The sequence below is a fragment of the Oncorhynchus kisutch genome, linkage group LG20 (genome assembly GCF_002021735.2).
Source record: "Oncorhynchus kisutch isolate 150728-3 linkage group LG20, Okis_V2, whole genome shotgun sequence".
In the NCBI taxonomy this organism is placed as follows: Eukaryota; Metazoa; Chordata; class Actinopteri; order Salmoniformes; family Salmonidae; genus Oncorhynchus; species Oncorhynchus kisutch.
The window spans coordinates 34,725,068-34,742,445 of NC_034193.2; the positions used below are offsets into that span (position 1 = coordinate 34,725,068).

The 17,378-nt window shown below is 39.7% G+C and overlaps 18 non-coding genes across 18 annotated transcripts; all 18 read right to left on the bottom strand.

Annotated features, from left to right (window-relative positions):
- Window positions 1-194: 194 nt before the first annotated feature.
- Window positions 195-266, bottom strand: trnat-ugu (transfer RNA threonine (anticodon UGU)). The gene has a single exon. It is a non-coding gene; the product is annotated as a tRNA-Thr (tRNA).
- A 543-nt stretch (window positions 267-809) lies between these two features.
- Window positions 810-881, bottom strand: trnaa-cgc (transfer RNA alanine (anticodon CGC)). Its single transcript has one exon. It is a non-coding gene; the product is annotated as a tRNA-Ala (tRNA).
- Window positions 882-2,257: 1,376 nt separating this feature from the next.
- trnat-ugu (transfer RNA threonine (anticodon UGU)) lies at window positions 2,258-2,329 on the bottom strand. Its single transcript has one exon. It is a non-coding gene; the product is annotated as a tRNA-Thr (tRNA).
- Window positions 2,330-2,871: 542 nt separating this feature from the next.
- Window positions 2,872-2,943, bottom strand: trnaa-cgc (transfer RNA alanine (anticodon CGC)). Its single transcript has one exon. It is a non-coding gene; the product is annotated as a tRNA-Ala (tRNA).
- Window positions 2,944-4,319: 1,376 nt separating this feature from the next.
- On the bottom strand, window positions 4,320-4,391 carry trnat-ugu (transfer RNA threonine (anticodon UGU)). Its single transcript has one exon. It is a non-coding gene; the product is annotated as a tRNA-Thr (tRNA).
- Window positions 4,392-4,933: 542 nt separating this feature from the next.
- Window positions 4,934-5,005, bottom strand: trnaa-cgc (transfer RNA alanine (anticodon CGC)). The gene has a single exon. It is a non-coding gene; the product is annotated as a tRNA-Ala (tRNA).
- A 1,375-nt stretch (window positions 5,006-6,380) lies between these two features.
- On the bottom strand, window positions 6,381-6,452 carry trnat-ugu (transfer RNA threonine (anticodon UGU)). Its single transcript has one exon. It is a non-coding gene; the product is annotated as a tRNA-Thr (tRNA).
- A 542-nt stretch (window positions 6,453-6,994) lies between these two features.
- On the bottom strand, window positions 6,995-7,066 carry trnaa-cgc (transfer RNA alanine (anticodon CGC)). Its single transcript has one exon. It is a non-coding gene; the product is annotated as a tRNA-Ala (tRNA).
- A 414-nt stretch (window positions 7,067-7,480) lies between these two features.
- trnat-ugu (transfer RNA threonine (anticodon UGU)) lies at window positions 7,481-7,552 on the bottom strand. The gene has a single exon. It is a non-coding gene; the product is annotated as a tRNA-Thr (tRNA).
- Window positions 7,553-8,095: 543 nt separating this feature from the next.
- trnaa-cgc (transfer RNA alanine (anticodon CGC)) lies at window positions 8,096-8,167 on the bottom strand. Its single transcript has one exon. It is a non-coding gene; the product is annotated as a tRNA-Ala (tRNA).
- A 1,376-nt stretch (window positions 8,168-9,543) lies between these two features.
- On the bottom strand, window positions 9,544-9,615 carry trnat-ugu (transfer RNA threonine (anticodon UGU)). The gene has a single exon. It is a non-coding gene; the product is annotated as a tRNA-Thr (tRNA).
- A 542-nt stretch (window positions 9,616-10,157) lies between these two features.
- trnaa-cgc (transfer RNA alanine (anticodon CGC)) lies at window positions 10,158-10,229 on the bottom strand. The gene has a single exon. It is a non-coding gene; the product is annotated as a tRNA-Ala (tRNA).
- A 1,376-nt stretch (window positions 10,230-11,605) lies between these two features.
- trnat-ugu (transfer RNA threonine (anticodon UGU)) lies at window positions 11,606-11,677 on the bottom strand. The gene has a single exon. It is a non-coding gene; the product is annotated as a tRNA-Thr (tRNA).
- Window positions 11,678-12,219: 542 nt separating this feature from the next.
- On the bottom strand, window positions 12,220-12,291 carry trnaa-cgc (transfer RNA alanine (anticodon CGC)). The gene has a single exon. It is a non-coding gene; the product is annotated as a tRNA-Ala (tRNA).
- Window positions 12,292-13,668: 1,377 nt separating this feature from the next.
- trnat-ugu (transfer RNA threonine (anticodon UGU)) lies at window positions 13,669-13,740 on the bottom strand. Its single transcript has one exon. It is a non-coding gene; the product is annotated as a tRNA-Thr (tRNA).
- A 542-nt stretch (window positions 13,741-14,282) lies between these two features.
- Window positions 14,283-14,354, bottom strand: trnaa-cgc (transfer RNA alanine (anticodon CGC)). Its single transcript has one exon. It is a non-coding gene; the product is annotated as a tRNA-Ala (tRNA).
- Window positions 14,355-15,727: 1,373 nt separating this feature from the next.
- trnat-ugu (transfer RNA threonine (anticodon UGU)) lies at window positions 15,728-15,799 on the bottom strand. Its single transcript has one exon. It is a non-coding gene; the product is annotated as a tRNA-Thr (tRNA).
- Window positions 15,800-16,336: 537 nt separating this feature from the next.
- Window positions 16,337-16,409, bottom strand: trnaa-cgc (transfer RNA alanine (anticodon CGC)). Its single transcript has one exon. It is a non-coding gene; the product is annotated as a tRNA-Ala (tRNA).
- Window positions 16,410-17,378: the final 969 nt, after the last annotated feature.

Genomic DNA, 17,378 nt, shown 5'->3' on the forward strand with positions numbered 1-17,378 from the left:
TTCACAACTAAATATACTCATCAGAAAATTTGGGGATGAACTTCAGAGCGCATGCATTTCAAGTATTAGCTCTACCATAGAGGCACATCCCCTTACTATATAATAGCATGGTTGCCATTTTGAGAAAAACTTTTTTTCTCTTCAAAGTCCTCCAGTGAAAGAACCTTCACATGGTACCAGCTAATCTTTCAGTAAGGCACGGATGGGATTTGAACCCATGATCTTCGGTTTACAAGACCGACGCCTTACCGCTTGGCCACCATGCCACTCTATGATGCAAGATTTTTATCAACATTCTGGAAAGTAGTAGTTGTGTAATGTGAATTTGGGCACACAAATAACATCTCTGTTTCCTGTGAGAATTTCAACATTCTGGAAAGTAGGAGTTGTGTAATGTGAATTTGGCACACAAATACTCAGTGGAGAACCTTGGGATTGAACCAAGGACCTCATACTAAAATAGCATGCACTCCCCCTCTGAGCTTCGATCCAATTTTATTTGCAGATAAAATGCAATATTAATACAATGTACTTTTTATATACACCACTCCATTGAAACTACAATGAAATGATAGCAGCAATTCTAAATACAAGCAAGTATGGACAGTCATCTAACCAATGAACTTCAGTTTTTGAAAATGATGCAATTGAAGTTGGCAACCATGCCACTTCTGTTACATAAATGTACGAACAGGGATTGAACACATGTTCTTCAGATTACAAGAGCAAATTATTTAGCACGTCTCTGTTTCCTGCTGAGAATTTCAACATTCTGGAAAGTAGGAGATGGGCCATTGCAAAATTTTTAATGGAGAAGCTGGGGATTGAACCCAGGACCTCATACATGCGAAGCATGCGCTCTACCACTGAGCTACATCCCCTTTCTGTGAAAGAAATTGTTTTTTCTTATTTTTTTAAATTTCACCTATAATTAATCAGGTAAGCTAGTTGAGAACAAGTTTTCATATTCAACTGCGACCTGGCCAAGATAAAGCAAAGCAGCGCAACACAAACAACAACACAGAGTTACAGATGGAATAAACAAGCCTACAGTCAATAACACAATAGAAGAAAAAAAGAAAGTCTATATACAGTGCGTGCAAATGGAGGTAAGGCAATAAATAGGCAATAGTAGCGAAGTATTTACAATTTAGCAAATTAACACTGGAGTGATAGATGAGCAGATGATGATGTGCAAGTAGAAATACTGGTGTGCAAAGAGCAGAAAGTATATTAAAACAATATGGGGATGAGGTAGGTAGATTGGGTGGGCTATTTACAAATGGGCTTTGTACAGCTGCAGCGATCAGTTAGCTGCTCAGATAGCCGATGTTTAAAGTTAGCAGTGTTGCCAACACCTCAGTAAGGAAAGTAGCTATTGGCTGTCCTAAAAGTCGCTAGAAGTTGCTAAATGATGTCATCACCTAATTTGCATAATTGTCCATGTGCATGTAATTGTAATGGACACTGTAGGAGTGAGGAATAACATTGTGGAAGAGACAAAAAGTGAGTAAAATGAAAATGTCTGCAAGTATTCAGAGGGGTCTGAATACTTGCTAAATACAGCGACTAAGTCGCTAAGTTGGCAACACTGGAACGAATTTTTGCAATTCGTTCCAGTCATTGTCAGCAGAGAACTGGAAGGAAAGGCGGCCAAAGGAGGTGTTGGCTTTGGGGATGACCAGTGAGATATACCTGCTGGAACGTGTGCTACGGGTGGGTGTTGTTATCGTGACCAGTGAGCTGAGATAAGGTGGAGCTTTACCTAGCATAGACTAAAAAGATGACCTGGAACCAGTGGGTCTGGCGACGAATATGTAGCGAGGGCCAGCCGGCTAGAGCATACAGGTCGTAGTGGCCATATCAATACAAATTGACCCTTTCTTTACACTGTTCTAATGAAAGTACATTTCCAAAATATCATCTAGCTTCCATAAACGTCGAACAAGGCTTGAACCCAGGATTGAACCCATGTGCTTCAGTTTACAAAAACAGATGATTTAGCACATCTATTTCCTTCTTAAAATGTCAACATTCTGGAAAGTAGAGTTGTGCAAAAGCTAATTTCACAACTAAATATACTCATCAGAAAATTTGGGGATGAACTTCAGAGCGCATGCATTTCAAGTATTAGCTCTACCATAGAGGCACATCCCCTTACTATATAATAGCATGGTTGCCATTTTGAGAAAAACTTTTTTCTCTTCAAAGTCCTCCAGTGAAAGAACCTTCACATGGTACCAGCAATCTTTCAGTAAGGCACGGATGGGATTTGAACCCATGATCTTCGGTTTACAAGACCGACGCCTTACCGCTTGGCCACCATGCCACTCTATGATGCAAGATTTTTATCAACATTCTGGAAAGTAGTAGTTGTGTAATGTGAATTTGGCACACAAATAACATCTCTGTTTCCTGTGAGAATTTCAACATTCTGGAAAGTAGGAGTTGTGTAATGTGAATTTGGCACACAAATACTCAGTGGAGAACCTTGGGATTGAACCAAGGACCTCATACTAAAATAGCATGCACTCCCCCTCTGAGCTTCGATCCAATTTTATTTGCAGATAAAATGCAATATTAATACAATGTACTTTTTATATACACCACTCCATTGAAACTACAATGAAATGATAGCAGCAATTCTAAATACAAGCAAGTATGGACAGTCATCTAACCAATGAACTTCAGTTTTTGAAAATGATGCAATTGAAGTTGGCAACCATGCCACTTCTGTTACATAAATGTACGAACAGGGATTGAACACATGTTCTTCAGATTACAAGAGCAAATTATTTAGCACGTCTCTGTTTCCTGCTGAGAATTTCAACATTCTGGAAAGTAGGAGATGGGCCATTGCAAAATTTTTAATGGAGAAGCTGGGGATTGAACCCAGGACCTCATACATGCGAAGCATGCGCTCTACCACTGAGCTACATCCCCTTTCTGTGAAAGAAATTGTTTTTTCTTATTTTTTTAAATTTCACCTATAATTAATCAGGTAAGCTAGTTGAGAACAAGTTTTCATATTCAACTGCGACCTGGCCAAGATAAAGCAAAGCAGCGCAACACAAACAACAACACAGAGTTACAGATGGAATAAACAAGCCTACAGTCAATAACACAATAGAAGAAAAAAAGAAAGTCTATATACAGTGCGTGCAAATGGAGGTAAGGCAATAAATAGGCAATAGTAGCGAAGTATTTACAATTTAGCAAATTAACACTGGAGTGATAGATGAGCAGATGATGATGTGCAAGTAGAAATACTGGTGTGCAAAGAGCAGAAAGTATATTAAAACAATATGGGGATGAGGTAGGTAGATTGGGTGGGCTATTTACAAATGGGCTTTGTACAGCTGCAGCGATCAGTTAGCTGCTCAGATAGCCGATGTTTAAAGTTAGCAGTGTTGCCAACACCTCAGTAAGGAAAGTAGCTATTGGCTGTCCTAAAAGTCGCTAGAAGTTGCTAAATGATGTCATCACCTAATTTGCATAATTGTCCATGTGCATGTAATTGTAATGGACACTGTAGGAGTGAGGAATAACATTGTGGAAGAGACAAAAAGTGAGTAAAATGAAAATGTCTGCAAGTATTCAGAGGGGTCTGAATACTTGCTAAATACAGCGACTAAGTCGCTAAGTTGGCAACACTGGAACGAATTTTTGCAATTCGTTCCAGTCATTGTCAGCAGAGAACTGGAAGGAAAGGCGGCCAAAGGAGGTGTTGGCTTTGGGGATGACCAGTGAGATATACCTGCTGGAACGTGTGCTACGGGTGGGTGTTGTTATCGTGACCAGTGAGCTGAGATAAGGTGGAGCTTTACCTAGCATAGACTAAAAAGATGACCTGGAACCAGTGGGTCTGGCGACGAATATGTAGCGAGGGCCAGCCGGCTAGAGCATACAGGTCGTAGTGGCCATATCAATACAAATTGACCCTTTCTTTACACTGTTCTAATGAAAGTACATTTCCAAAATATCATCTAGCTTCCATAAACGTCGAACAAGGCTTGAACCCAGGATTGAACCCATGTGCTTCAGTTTACAAAAACAGATGATTTAGCACATCTATTTCCTTCTTAAAATGTCAACATTCTGGAAAGTAGAGTTGTGCAAAAGCTAATTTCACAACTAAATATACTCATCAGAAAATTTGGGGATGAACTTCAGAGCGCATGCATTTCAAGTATTAGCTCTACCATAGAGGCACATCCCCTTACTATATAATAGCATGGTTGCCATTTTGAGAAAACTTTTTTTCTCTTCAAAGTCCTCCAGTGAAAGAACCTTCACATGGTACCAGCTATCTTTCAGTAAGGCACGGATGGGATTTGAACCCATGATCTTCGGTTTACAAGACCGACGCCTTACCGCTTGGCCACCATGCCACTCTATGATGCAAGATTTTTATCAACATTCTGGAAAGTAGTAGTTGTGTAATGTGAATTTGGGACACAAATAACATCTCTGTTTCCTGTGAGAATTTCAACATTCTGGAAAGTAGGAGTTGTGTAATGTGAATTTGGCACACAAATACTCAGTGGAGAACCTTGGGATTGAACCAAGGACCTCATACTAAAATAGCATGCACTCCCCCTCTGAGCTTCGATCCAATTTTATTTGCAGATAAAATGCAATATTAATACAATGTACTTTTTATATACACCACTCCATTGAAACTACAATGAAATGATAGCAGCAATTCTAAATACAAGCAAGTATGGACAGTCATCTAACCAATGAACTTCAGTTTTTGAAAATGATGCAATTGAAGTTGGCAACCATGCCACTTCTGTTACATAAATGTACGAACAGGGATTGAACACATGTTCTTCAGATTACAAGAGCAAATTATTTAGCACGTCTCTGTTTCCTGCTGAGAATTTCAACATTCTGGAAAGTAGGAGATGGGCCATTGCAAAATTTTTAATGGAGAAGCTGGGGATTGAACCCAGGACCTCATACATGCGAAGCATGCGCTCTACCACTGAGCTACATCCCCTTTCTGTGAAAGAAATTGTTTTTTCTTATTTTTTTAAATTTCACCTATAATTAATCAGGTAAGCTAGTTGAGAACAAGTTTTCATATTCAACTGCGACCTGGCCAAGATAAAGCAAAGCAGCGCAACACAAACAACAACACAGAGTTACAGATGGAATAAACAAGCCTACAGTCAATAACACAATAGAAGAAAAAAAGAAAGTCTATATACAGTGCGTGCAAATGGAGGTAAGGCAATAAATAGGCAATAGTAGCGAAGTATTTACAATTTAGCAAATTAACACTGGAGTGATAGATGAGCAGATGATGATGTGCAAGTAGAAATACTGGTGTGCAAAGAGCAGAAAGTATATTAAAACAATATGGGGATGAGGTAGGTAGATTGGGTGGGCTATTTACAAATGGGCTTTGTACAGCTGCAGCGATCAGTTAGCTGCTCAGATAGCCGATGTTTAAAGTTAGCAGTGTTGCCAACACCTCAGTAAGGAAAGTAGCTATTGGCTGTCCTAAAAGTCGCTAGAAGTTGCTAAATGATGTCATCACCTAATTTGCATAATTGTCCATGTGCATGTAATTGTAATGGACACTGTAGGAGTGAGGAATAACATTGTGGAAGAGACAAAAAGTGAGTAAAATGAAAATGTCTGCAAGTATTCAGAGGGGTCTGAATACTTGCTAAATACAGCGACTAAGTCGCTAAGTTGGCAACACTGGAACGAATTTTTGCAATTCGTTCCAGTCATTGTCAGCAGAGAACTGGAAGGAAAGGCGGCCAAAGGAGGTGTTGGCTTTGGGGATGACCAGTGAGATATACCTGCTGGAACGTGTGCTACGGGTGGGTGTTGTTATCGTGACCAGTGAGCTGAGATAAGGTGGAGCTTTACCTAGCATAGACTAAAAAGATGACCTGGAACCAGTGGGTCTGGCGACGAATATGTAGCGAGGGCCAGCCGGCTAGAGCATACAGGTCGTAGTGGCCATATCAATACAAATTGACCCTTTCTTTACACTGTTCTAATGAAAGTACATTTCCAAAATATCATCTAGCTTCCATAAACGTCGAACAAGGCTTGAACCCAGGATTGAACCCATGTGCTTCAGTTTACAAAAACAGATGACTTAGCACATCTATTTCCTTCTTAAAATGTCAACATTCTGGAAAGTAGAGTTGTGCAAAAGCTAATTTCACAACTAAATATACTCATCAGAAAATTTGGGGATGAACTTCAGAGCGCATGCATTTCAAGTATTAGCTCTACCATAGAGGCACATCCCCTTACTATATAATAGCAGGGTTGCCATTTTGAGAAAAAAAATTTCTCTTCAAAGTCCTCCAGTGAAAGAACCTTCACATGGTACCAGCTATCTTTCAGTAAGGCACGGATGGGATTTGAACCCATGATCTTCGGTTTACAAGACCGACGCCTTACCGCTTGGCCACCATGCCACTCTATGCTGCAAGATTTTTATCAACATTCTGGAAAGTAGTAGTTGTGTAATGTGAATTTGGGACACAAATAACATCTCTGTTTCCTGTGAGAATTTCAACATTCTGGAAAGTAGGAGTTGTGTAATGTGAATTTGGCACACAAATACTCAGTGGAGAACCTTGGGATTGAACCAAGGACCTCATACTAAAATAGCATGCACTCCCCCTCTGAGCTTCGATCCAATTTTATTTGCAGATAAAATGCAATATTAATACAATGTACTTTTTATATACACCACTCCATTGAAACTACAATGAAATGATAGCAGCAATTCTAAATACAAGCAAGTATGGACAGTCATCTAACCAATGAACTTCAGTTTTTGAAAATGATGCAATTGAAGTTGGCAACCATGCCACTTCTGTTACATAAATGTACGAACAGGGATTGAACACATGTTCTTCAGATTACAAGAGCAAATTATTTAGCACGTCTCTGTTTCCTGCTGAGAATTTCAACATTCTGGAAAGTAGGAGATGGGCCATTGCAACATTTTTAATGGAGAAGCTGGGGATTGAACCCAGGACCTCATACATGCGAAGCATGCGCTCTACCACTGAGCTACATCCCCTTTCTGTGAAATAAAATGTTTTTTCTTATTTATTATAATGAAATTTTGCATTATAATGAAAGTACATTTCCAAAATATCATCTAGCTTCCATAAACGTCGAACAAGGCTTGAACCCAGGATTGAACCCATGTGCTTCAGTTTACAAAAACAGATGACTTAGCACATCTATTTCCTTCTTAAAATGTCAACATTCTGGAAAGTAGAGTTGTGCAAAAGCTAATTTCACAACTAAATATACTCATCAGAAAATTTGGGGATGAACTTCAGAGCGCATGCATTTCAAGTATTAGCTCTACCATAGAGGCACATCCCCTTACTATATAATAGCATGGTTGCCATTTTGAGAAAACTTTTTTTCTCTTCAAAGTCCTCCAGTGAAAGAAGGTTCACATGGTACCAGCTATCTTTCAGTAAGGCACGGATGGGATTTGAACCTATGATCTTCGGTTTACAAGACCGACGCCTTACCGCTTGGCCACCATGCCACTCTATGCTGCAAGATTTTTATCAACATTCTGGAAAGTAGTAGTTGTGTAATGTGAATTTGGGACACAAATAACATCTCTGTTTCCTGTGAGAATTTCAACATTCTGGAAAGTAGGAGTTGTGTAATGTGAATTTGGCACACAAATACTCAGTGGAGAACCTTGGGATTGAACCAAGGACCTCATACTAAAATAGCATGCACTCCCCCTCTGAGCTTCGATCCAATTTTATTTGCAGATAAAATGCAATATTAATACAATGTACTTTTTATATACACCACTCCATTGAAACTACAATGAAATGATAGCAGCAATTCTAAATACAAGCAAGTATGGACAGTCATCTAACCAATGAACTTCAGTTTTTGAAAATGATGCAATTGAAGTTGGCAACCATGCCACTTCTGTTACATAAATGTACGAACAGGGATTGAACACATGTTCTTCAGATTACAAGAGCAAATTATTTAGCACGTCTCTGTTTCCTGCTGAGAATTTCAACATTCTGGAAAGTAGGAGATGGGCCATTGCAACATTTTTAATGGAGAAAGCTGGGGATTGAACCCAGGACCTCATACATGCGAAGCATGCGCTCTACCACTGAGCTACATCCCCTTTCTGTGAAAGAAATTGTTTTTTCTTATTTTTTTAAATTTCACCTATAATTAATCAGGTAAGCTAGTTGAGAACAAGTTTTCATATTCAACTGCGACCTGGCCAAGATAAAGCAAAGCAGCGCAACACAAACAACAACACAGAGTTACAGATGGAATAAACAAGCCTACAGTCAATAACACAATAGAAGAAAAAAAGAAAGTCTATATACAGTGCGTGCAAATGGAGGTAAGGCAATAAATAGGCAATAGTAGCGAAGTATTTACAATTTAGCAAATTAACACTGGAGTGATAGATGAGCAGATGATGATGTGCAAGTAGAAATACTGGTGTGCAAAGAGCAGAAAGTATATTAAAACAATATGGGGATGAGGTAGGTAGATTGGGTGGGCTATTTACAAATGGGCTTTGTACAGCTGCAGCGATCAGTTAGCTGCTCAGATAGCCGATGTTTAAAGTTAGCAGTGTTGCCAACACCTCAGTAAGGAAAGTAGCTATTGGCTGTCCTAAAAGTCGCTAGAAGTTGCTAAATGATGTCATCACCTAATTTGCATAATTGTCCATGTGCATGTAATTGTAATGGACACTGTAGGAGTGAGGAATAACATTGTGGAAGAGACAAAAAGTGAGTAAAATGAAAATGTCTGCAAGTATTCAGAGGGGTCTGAATACTTGCTAAATACAGCGACTAAGTCGCTAAGTTGGCAACACTGGAACGAATTTTTGCAATTCGTTCCAGTCATTGTCAGCAGAGAACTGGAAGGAAAGGCGGCCAAAGGAGGTGTTGGCTTTGGGGATGACCAGTGAGATATACCTGCTGGAACGTGTGCTACGGGTGGGTGTTGTTATCGTGACCAGTGAGCTGAGATAAGGTGGAGCTTTACCTAGCATAGACTAAAAAGATGACCTGGAACCAGTGGGTCTGGCGACGAATATGTAGCGAGGGCCAGCCGGCTAGAGCATACAGGTCGTAGTGGCCATATCAATACAAATTGACCCTTTCTTTACACTGTTCTAATGAAAGTACATTTCCAAAATATCATCTAGCTTCCATAAACGTCGAACAAGGCTTGAACCCAGGATTGAACCCATGTGCTTCAGTTTACAAAAACAGATGATTTAGCACATCTATTTCCTTCTTAAAATGTCAACATTCTGGAAAGTAGAGTTGTGCAAAAGCTAATTTCACAACTAAATATACTCATCAGAAAATTTGGGGATGAACTTCAGAGCGCATGCATTTCAAGTATTAGCTCTACCATAGAGGCACATCCCCTTACTATATAATAGCAGGGTTGCCATTTTGAGAAAAAAAAATTTCTCTTCAAAGTCCTCCAGTGAAAGAACCTTCAGATGGTACCAGCTATCTTTCAGTAAGGCACGGATGGGATTTGAACCCATGATCTTCGGTTTACAAGACCGACGCCTTACGACTTGGCCACCATGCCACTCTATGGTGCAAGATTTTTATCAACATTCTGGAAAGTAGTAGTTGTGTAATGTGAATTTGGGACACAAATAACATCTCTGTTTCCTGTGAGAATTTCAACATTCTGGAAAGTAGGAGTTGTGTAATGTGAATTTGGCACACAAATACTCAGTGGAGAACCTTGGGATTGAACCAAGGACCTCATACTAAAATAGCATGCACTCCCCCTCTGAGCTTCGATCCAATTTTATTTGCAGATAAAATGCAATATTAATACAATGTACTTTTTATATACACCACTCCATTGAAACTACAATGAAATGATAGCAGCAATTCTAAATACAAGCAAGTATGGACAGTCTTCTAACCAATGAACTTCAGTTTTTGAAAATGATGCAATTGAAGTTGGCAACCATGCCACTTCTGTTACATAAATGTACGAACAGGGATTGAACACATGTTCTTCAGATTACAAGAGCAAATTATTTAGCACGTCTCTGTTTCCTGCTGAGAATTTCAACATTCTGGAAAGTAGGAGATGGGCCATTGCAAAATGTTTAATGGAGAAGCTGGGGATTGAACCCAGGACCTCATACATGCGAAGCATGCGCTCTACCACTGAGCTACATCCCCTTTCTGTGAAAGAAATGGTTTTTTCTTATTTTTTTAAATTTCACCTATAATTAATCAGGTAAGCTAGTTGAGAACAAGTTTTCATATTCAACTGCGACCTGGCCAAGATAAAGCAAAGCAGCGCAACACAAACAACAACACAGAGTTACAGATGGAATAAACAAGCCTACAGTCAATAACACAATAGAAGAAAAAAAGAAAGTCTATATACAGTGCGTGCAAATGGAGGTAAGGCAATAAATAGGCAATAGTAGCGAAGTATTTACAATTTAGCAAATTAACACTGGAGTGATAGATGAGCAGATGATGATGTGCAAGTAGAAATACTGGTGTGCAAAGAGCAGAAAGTATATTAAAACAATATGGGGATGAGGTAGGTAGATTGGGTGGGCTATTTACAAATGGGCTTTGTACAGCTGCAGCGATCAGTTAGCTGCTCAGATAGCCGATGTTTAAAGTTAGCAGTGTTGCCAACACCTCAGTAAGGAAAGTAGCTATTGGCTGTCCTAAAAGTCGCTAGAAGTTGCTAAATGATGTCATCACCTAATTTGCATAATTGTCCATGTGCATGTAATTGTAATGGACACTGTAGGAGTGAGGAATAACATTGTGGAAGAGACAAAAAGTGAGTAAAATGAAAATGTCTGCAAGTATTCAGAGGGGTCTGAATACTTGCTAAATACAGCGACTAAGTCGCTAAGTTGGCAACACTGGAACGAATTTTTGCAATTCGTTCCAGTCATTGTCAGCAGAGAACTGGAAGGAAAGGCGGCCAAAGGAGGTGTTGGCTTTGGGGATGACCAGTGAGATATACCTGCTGGAACGTGTGCTACGGGTGGGTGTTGTTATCGTGACCAGTGAGCTGAGATAAGGTGGAGCTTTACCTAGCATAGACTAAAAAGATGACCTGGAACCAGTGGGTCTGGCGACGAATATGTAGCGAGGGCCAGCCGGCTAGAGCATACAGGTCGTAGTGGCCATATCAATACAAATTGACCCTTTCTTTACACTGTTCTAATGAAAGTACATTTCCAAAATATCATCTAGCTTCCATAAACGTCGAACAAGGCTTGAACCCAGGATTGAACCCATGTGCTTCAGTTTACAAAAACAGATGATTTAGCACATCTATTTCCTTCTTAAAATGTCAACATTCTGGAAAGTAGAGTTGTGCAAAAGCTAATTTCACAACTAAATATACTCATCAGAAAATTTGGGGATGAACTTCAGAGCGCATGCATTTCAAGTATTAGCTCTACCATAGAGGCACATCCCCTTACTATATAATAGCATGGTTGCCATTTTGAGAAAACTTTTTTTCTCTTCAAAGTCCTCCAGTGAAAGAACCTTCACATGGTACCAGCTATCTTTCAGTAAGGCACGGATGGGATTTGAACCCATGATCTTCGGTTTACAAGACCGACGCCTTACCGCTTGGCCACCATGCCACTCTATGCTGCAAGATTTTTATCAACATTCTGGAAAGTAGTAGTTGTGTAATGTGAATTTGGGACACAAATAACATCTCTGTTTCCTGTGAGAATTTCAACATTCTGGAAAGTAGGAGTTGTGTAATGTGAATTTGGCACACAAATACTCAGTGGAGAACCTTGGGATTGAACCAAGGACCTCATACTAAAATAGCATGCACTCCCCCTCTGAGCTTCGATCCAATTTTATTTGCAGATAAAATGCAATATTAATACAATGTACTTTTTATATACACCACTCCATTGAAACTACAATGAAATGATAGCAGCAATTCTAAATACAAGCAAGTATGGACAGTCATCTAACCAATGAACTTCAGTTTTTGAAAATGATGCAATTGAAGTTGGCAACCATGCCACTTCTGTTACATAAATGTACGAACAGGGATTGAACACATGTTCTTCAGATTACAAGAGCAAATTATTTAGCACGTCTCTGTTTCCTGCTGAGAATTTCAACATTCTGGAAAGTAGGAGATGGGCCATTGCAAAATTTTTAATGGAGAAGCTGGGGATTGAACCCAGGACCTCATACATGCGAAGCATGCGCTCTACCACTGAGCTACATCCCCTTTCTGTGAAAGAAATGGTTTTTTCTTATTTTTTTAAATTTCACCTATAATTAATCAGGTAAGCTAGTTGAGAACAAGTTTTCATATTCAACTGCGACCTGGCCAAGATAAAGCAAAGCAGCGCAACACAAACAACAACACAGAGTTACAGATGGAATAAACAAGCCTACAGTCAATAACACAATAGAAGAAAAAAAGAAAGTCTATATACAGTGCGTGCAAATGGAGGTAAGGCAATAAATAGGCAATAGTAGCGAAGTATTTACAATTTAGCAAATTAACACTGGAGTGATAGATGAGCAGATGATGATGTGCAAGTAGAAATACTGGTGTGCAAAGAGCAGAAAGTATATTAAAACAATATGGGGATGAGGTAGGTAGATTGGGTGGGCTATTTACAAATGGGCTTTGTACAGCTGCAGCGATCAGTTAGCTGCTCAGATAGCCGATGTTTAAAGTTAGCAGTGTTGCCAACACCTCAGTAAGGAAAGTAGCTATTGGCTGTCCTAAAAGTCGCTAGAAGTTGCTAAATGATGTCATCACCTAATTTGCATAATTGTCCATGTGCATGTAATTGTAATGGACACTGTAGGAGTGAGGAATAACATTGTGGAAGAGACAAAAAGTGAGTAAAATGAAAATGTCTGCAAGTATTCAGAGGGGTCTGAATACTTGCTAAATACAGCGACTAAGTCGCTAAGTTGGCAACACTGGAACGAATTTTTGCAATTCGTTCCAGTCATTGTCAGCAGAGAACTGGAAGGAAAGGCGGCCAAAGGAGGTGTTGGCTTTGGGGATGACCAGTGAGATATACCTGCTGGAACGTGTGCTACGGGTGGGTGTTGTTATCGTGACCAGTGAGCTGAGATAAGGTGGAGCTTTACCTAGCATAGACTAAAAAGATGACCTGGAACCAGTGGGTCTGGCGACGAATATGTAGCGAGGGCCAGCCGGCTAGAGCATACAGGTCGTAGTGGCCATATCAATACAAATTGACCCTTTCTTTACACTGTTCTAATGAAAGTACATTTCCAAAATATCATCTAGCTTCCATAAACGTCGAACAAGGCTTGAACCCAGGATTGAACCCATGTGCTTCAGTTTACAAAAACAGATGACTTAGCACATCTATTTCCTTCTTAAAATGTCAACATTCTGGAAAGTAGAGTTGTGCAAAAGCTAATTTCACAACTAAATATACTCATCAGAAAATTTGGGGATGAACTTCAGAGCGCATGCATTTCAAGTATTAGCTCTACCATAGAGGCACATCCCCTTACTATATAATAGCATGGTTGCCATTTTGAGAAAAACTTTTTTTCTCTTCAAAGTCCTCCAGTGAAAGAACCTTCACATGGTACCAGCTATCTTTCAGTAAGGCACGGATGGGATTTGAACCCATGATCTTCGGTTTACAAGACCGACGCCTTACCGCTTGGCCACCATGCCACTCTATGCTGCAAGATTTTTATCAACATTCTGGAAAGTAGTAGTTGTGTAATGTGAATTTGGGACACAAATAACATCTCTGTTTCCTGTGAGAATTTCAACATTCTGGAAAGTAGGAGTTGTGTAATGTGAATTTGGCACACAAATACTCAGTGGAGAACCTTGGGATTGAACCAAGGACCTCATACTAAAATAGCATGCACTCCCCCTCTGAGCTTCGATCCAATTTTATTTGCAGATAAAATGCAATATTAATACAATGTACTTTTTATATACACCACTCCATTGAAACTACAATGAAATGATAGCAGCAATTCTAAATACAAGCAAGTATGGACAGTCATCTAACCAATGAACTTCAGTTTTTGAAAATGATGCAATTGAAGTTGGCAACCATGCCACTTCTGTTACATAAATGTACGAACAGGGATTGAACACATGTTCTTCAGATTACAAGAGCAAATTATTTAGCACGTCTCTGTTTCCTGCTGAGAATTTCAACATTCTGGAAAGTAGGAGATGGGCCATTGCAAAATTTTTAATGGAGAAGCTGGTGATTGAACCCAGGACCTCATACATGCGAAGCATGCGCTCTACCACTGAGCTACATCCCCTTTCTGTGAAAGAAATGGTTTTTTCTTATTTTTTTACATTTCACCTATAATTAATCAGGTAAGCTAGTTGAGAACCAGTTTTCATATTCAACTGCGACCTGGCCAAGATAAAGCAAAGCAGCGCAACACAAACAACAACACAGAGTTACAGATGGAATAAACAAGCCTACAGTCAATAACACAATAGAAGAAAAAAGAAAGTCTATATACAGTGCGTGCAAATGGAGGTAAGGCAATAAATAGGCAATAGTAGCGAAGTATTTACAATTTAGCAAATTAACACTGGAGTGATAGATGAGCAGATGATGATGTGCAAGTAGAAATACTGGTGTGCAAAGAGCAGAAAGTATATTAAAACAATATGGGGATGAGGTAGGTAGATTGGGTGGGCTATTTACAAATGGGCTTTGTACAGCTGCAGCGATCAGTTAGCTGCTCAGATAGCCGATGTTTAAAGTTAGCAGTGTTGCCAACACCTCAGTAAGGAAAGTAGCTATTGGCTGTCCTAAAAGTCGCTAGAAGTTGCTAAATGATGTCATCACCTAATTTGCATAATTGTCCATGTGCATGTAATTGTAATGGACACTGTAGGAGTGAGGAATAACATTGTGGAAGAGACAAAAAGTGAGTAAAATGAAAATGTCTGCAAGTATTCAGAGGGGTCTGAATACTTGCTAAATACAGCGACTAAGTCGCTAAGTTGGCAACACTGGAACGAATTTTTGCAATTCGTTCCAGTCATTGTCAGCAGAGAACTGGAAGGAAAGGCGGCCAAAGGAGGTGTTGGCTTTGGGGATGACCAGTGAGATATACCTGCTGGAACGTGTGCTACGGGTGGGTGTTGTTATCGTGACCAGTGAGCTGAGATAAGGTGGAGCTTTACCTAGCATAGACTAAAAAGATGACCTGGAACCAGTGGGTCTGGCGACGAATATGTAGCGAGGGCCAGCCGGCTAGAGCATACAGGTCGTAGTGGCCATATCAATACAAATTGACCCTTTCTTTACACTGTTCTAATGAAAGTACATTTCCAAAATATCATCTAGCTTCCATAAACGTCGAACAAGGCTTGAACCCAGGATTGAACCCATGTGCTTCAGTTTACAAAAACAGATGATTTAGCACATCTATTTCCTTCTTAAAATGTCAACATTCTGGAAGTAGAGTTGTGCAAAAGCTAATTTCACAACTAAATATACTCATCAGAAAATTTGGGGATGAACTTCAGAGCGCATGCATTTCAAGTATTAGCTCTACCATAGAGGCACATCCCCTTACTATATAATAGCATGGTTGCCATTTTGAGAAAACTTTTTTCTCTTCAAAGTCCTCCAGTGAAAGAACCTTCACATGGTACCAGCTATCTTTCAGTAAGGCACGGATGGGATTTGAACCCATGATCTTCGGTTTACAAGACCGACGCCTTACCGCTTGGCCACCATGCACTCTATGCTGCAAGATTTTTATCAACATTCTGGAAAGTAGTAGTTGTGTAATGTGAATTTGGGACACAATAACATCTCTGTTTCCTGTGAGAATTTCAACATTCTGGAAAGTAGGAGTTGTGTAATGTGAATTTGGCACACAAATACTCAGTGGAGAACCTTGGGATGAACCAAGGACCTCATACTAAAATAGCATGCACTCCCCCTCTGAGCTTCGATCCAATTTTATTTGCAGATAAAATGCAATATTAATACAATGTACTTTTTATATACACCACTCATTGAAACTACAATGAAATGATAGCAGCAATTCTAAATACAAGCAAGTATGGACAGTCATCTAACCAAAGAACTTCAGTTTTGAAAATGATGCAATTGAAGTTGGCAACCATGCCACTTCTGTTACATAAATGTACGAACAGGGATTGAACACATGTTCTTCAGATTACAAGAGCAAATTATTTAGCACGTCTCTGTTTCCTGCTGAGAATTTCAACATTCTGGAAAGTAGGAGATGGGCCATTGCAACATTTTTAATGGAGAAGCTGGTTGATTGAACCCAGGACCTCATACATGCGAAGCATGCACTCTACCACTGAGCTACATCCCCTTTCTGTGAATAAATGGTTTTTTCTTATTTTTTTAAATTTCACCTATAATTAATCAGGTAAGCTAGTTGAGAACCAGTTTTCATATTCAACTGCGACCTGGCCAAGATAAGCAAAGCAGCGCAACACAAACAACAACACAGAGTTACAGATGGAATAAACAAGCCTACAGTCAATAACACAATAGAAGAAAAAAAGAAAGTCTATATACAGTGCGTGCAAATGGAGGTAAGGCAATAAATAGGCAATAGTAGCGAAGTATTTACAATTTAGCAAATTAACACTGGAGTGATAGATGAGCAGATGATGATGTGCAAGTAGAAATACTGGTGTGCAAAGAGCAGAAAGTATATTAAAACAATATGGGGATGAGGTAGGTAGATTGGGTGGGCTATTTACAAATGGGCTTTGTACAGCTGCAGCGATCAGTTAGCTGCTCAGATAGCCGATGTTAAAGTTAGCAGTGTTGCCAACACCTCAGTAAGGAAAGTAGCTATTGGCTGTCCTAAAAGTCGCTAGAAGTTGCTAAATGATGTCATCACCTAATTTGCATAATTGTCCCATGTGCATGTTAATTGAATGGACACTGTAGGAGTGAGGAATAACATTGTGGAAGAGACAAAGTGAGTAGTAAAATGAAAATGTCTGCAAGTATTCAGAGGGTCTGAATACTTGCTAAATACAGCGACTAAGTCGCTAAGTTGGCAAAACTGGAACGAATTTTGCAATTCGTTCAGTCATTGTCAGCAGAGACTGGAAGGAAAGGCGGCCAAAGGAGGTGTTGGCTTTGGGGATGACCAGAGATATATACCTGCTGGAAGTGTGCTAAGGGTGGTGGTGTTGTTATCGTGGACCCAGTGAGCTGAGATAAGGTGGAGCTTTACCTAGCATAGACTAAAAAGATGACTGGAACCAGGGGGGTCTGGCGACGAATATGTAGCGAGGGCCAGCGGCTAGAGCATACAGGTCGT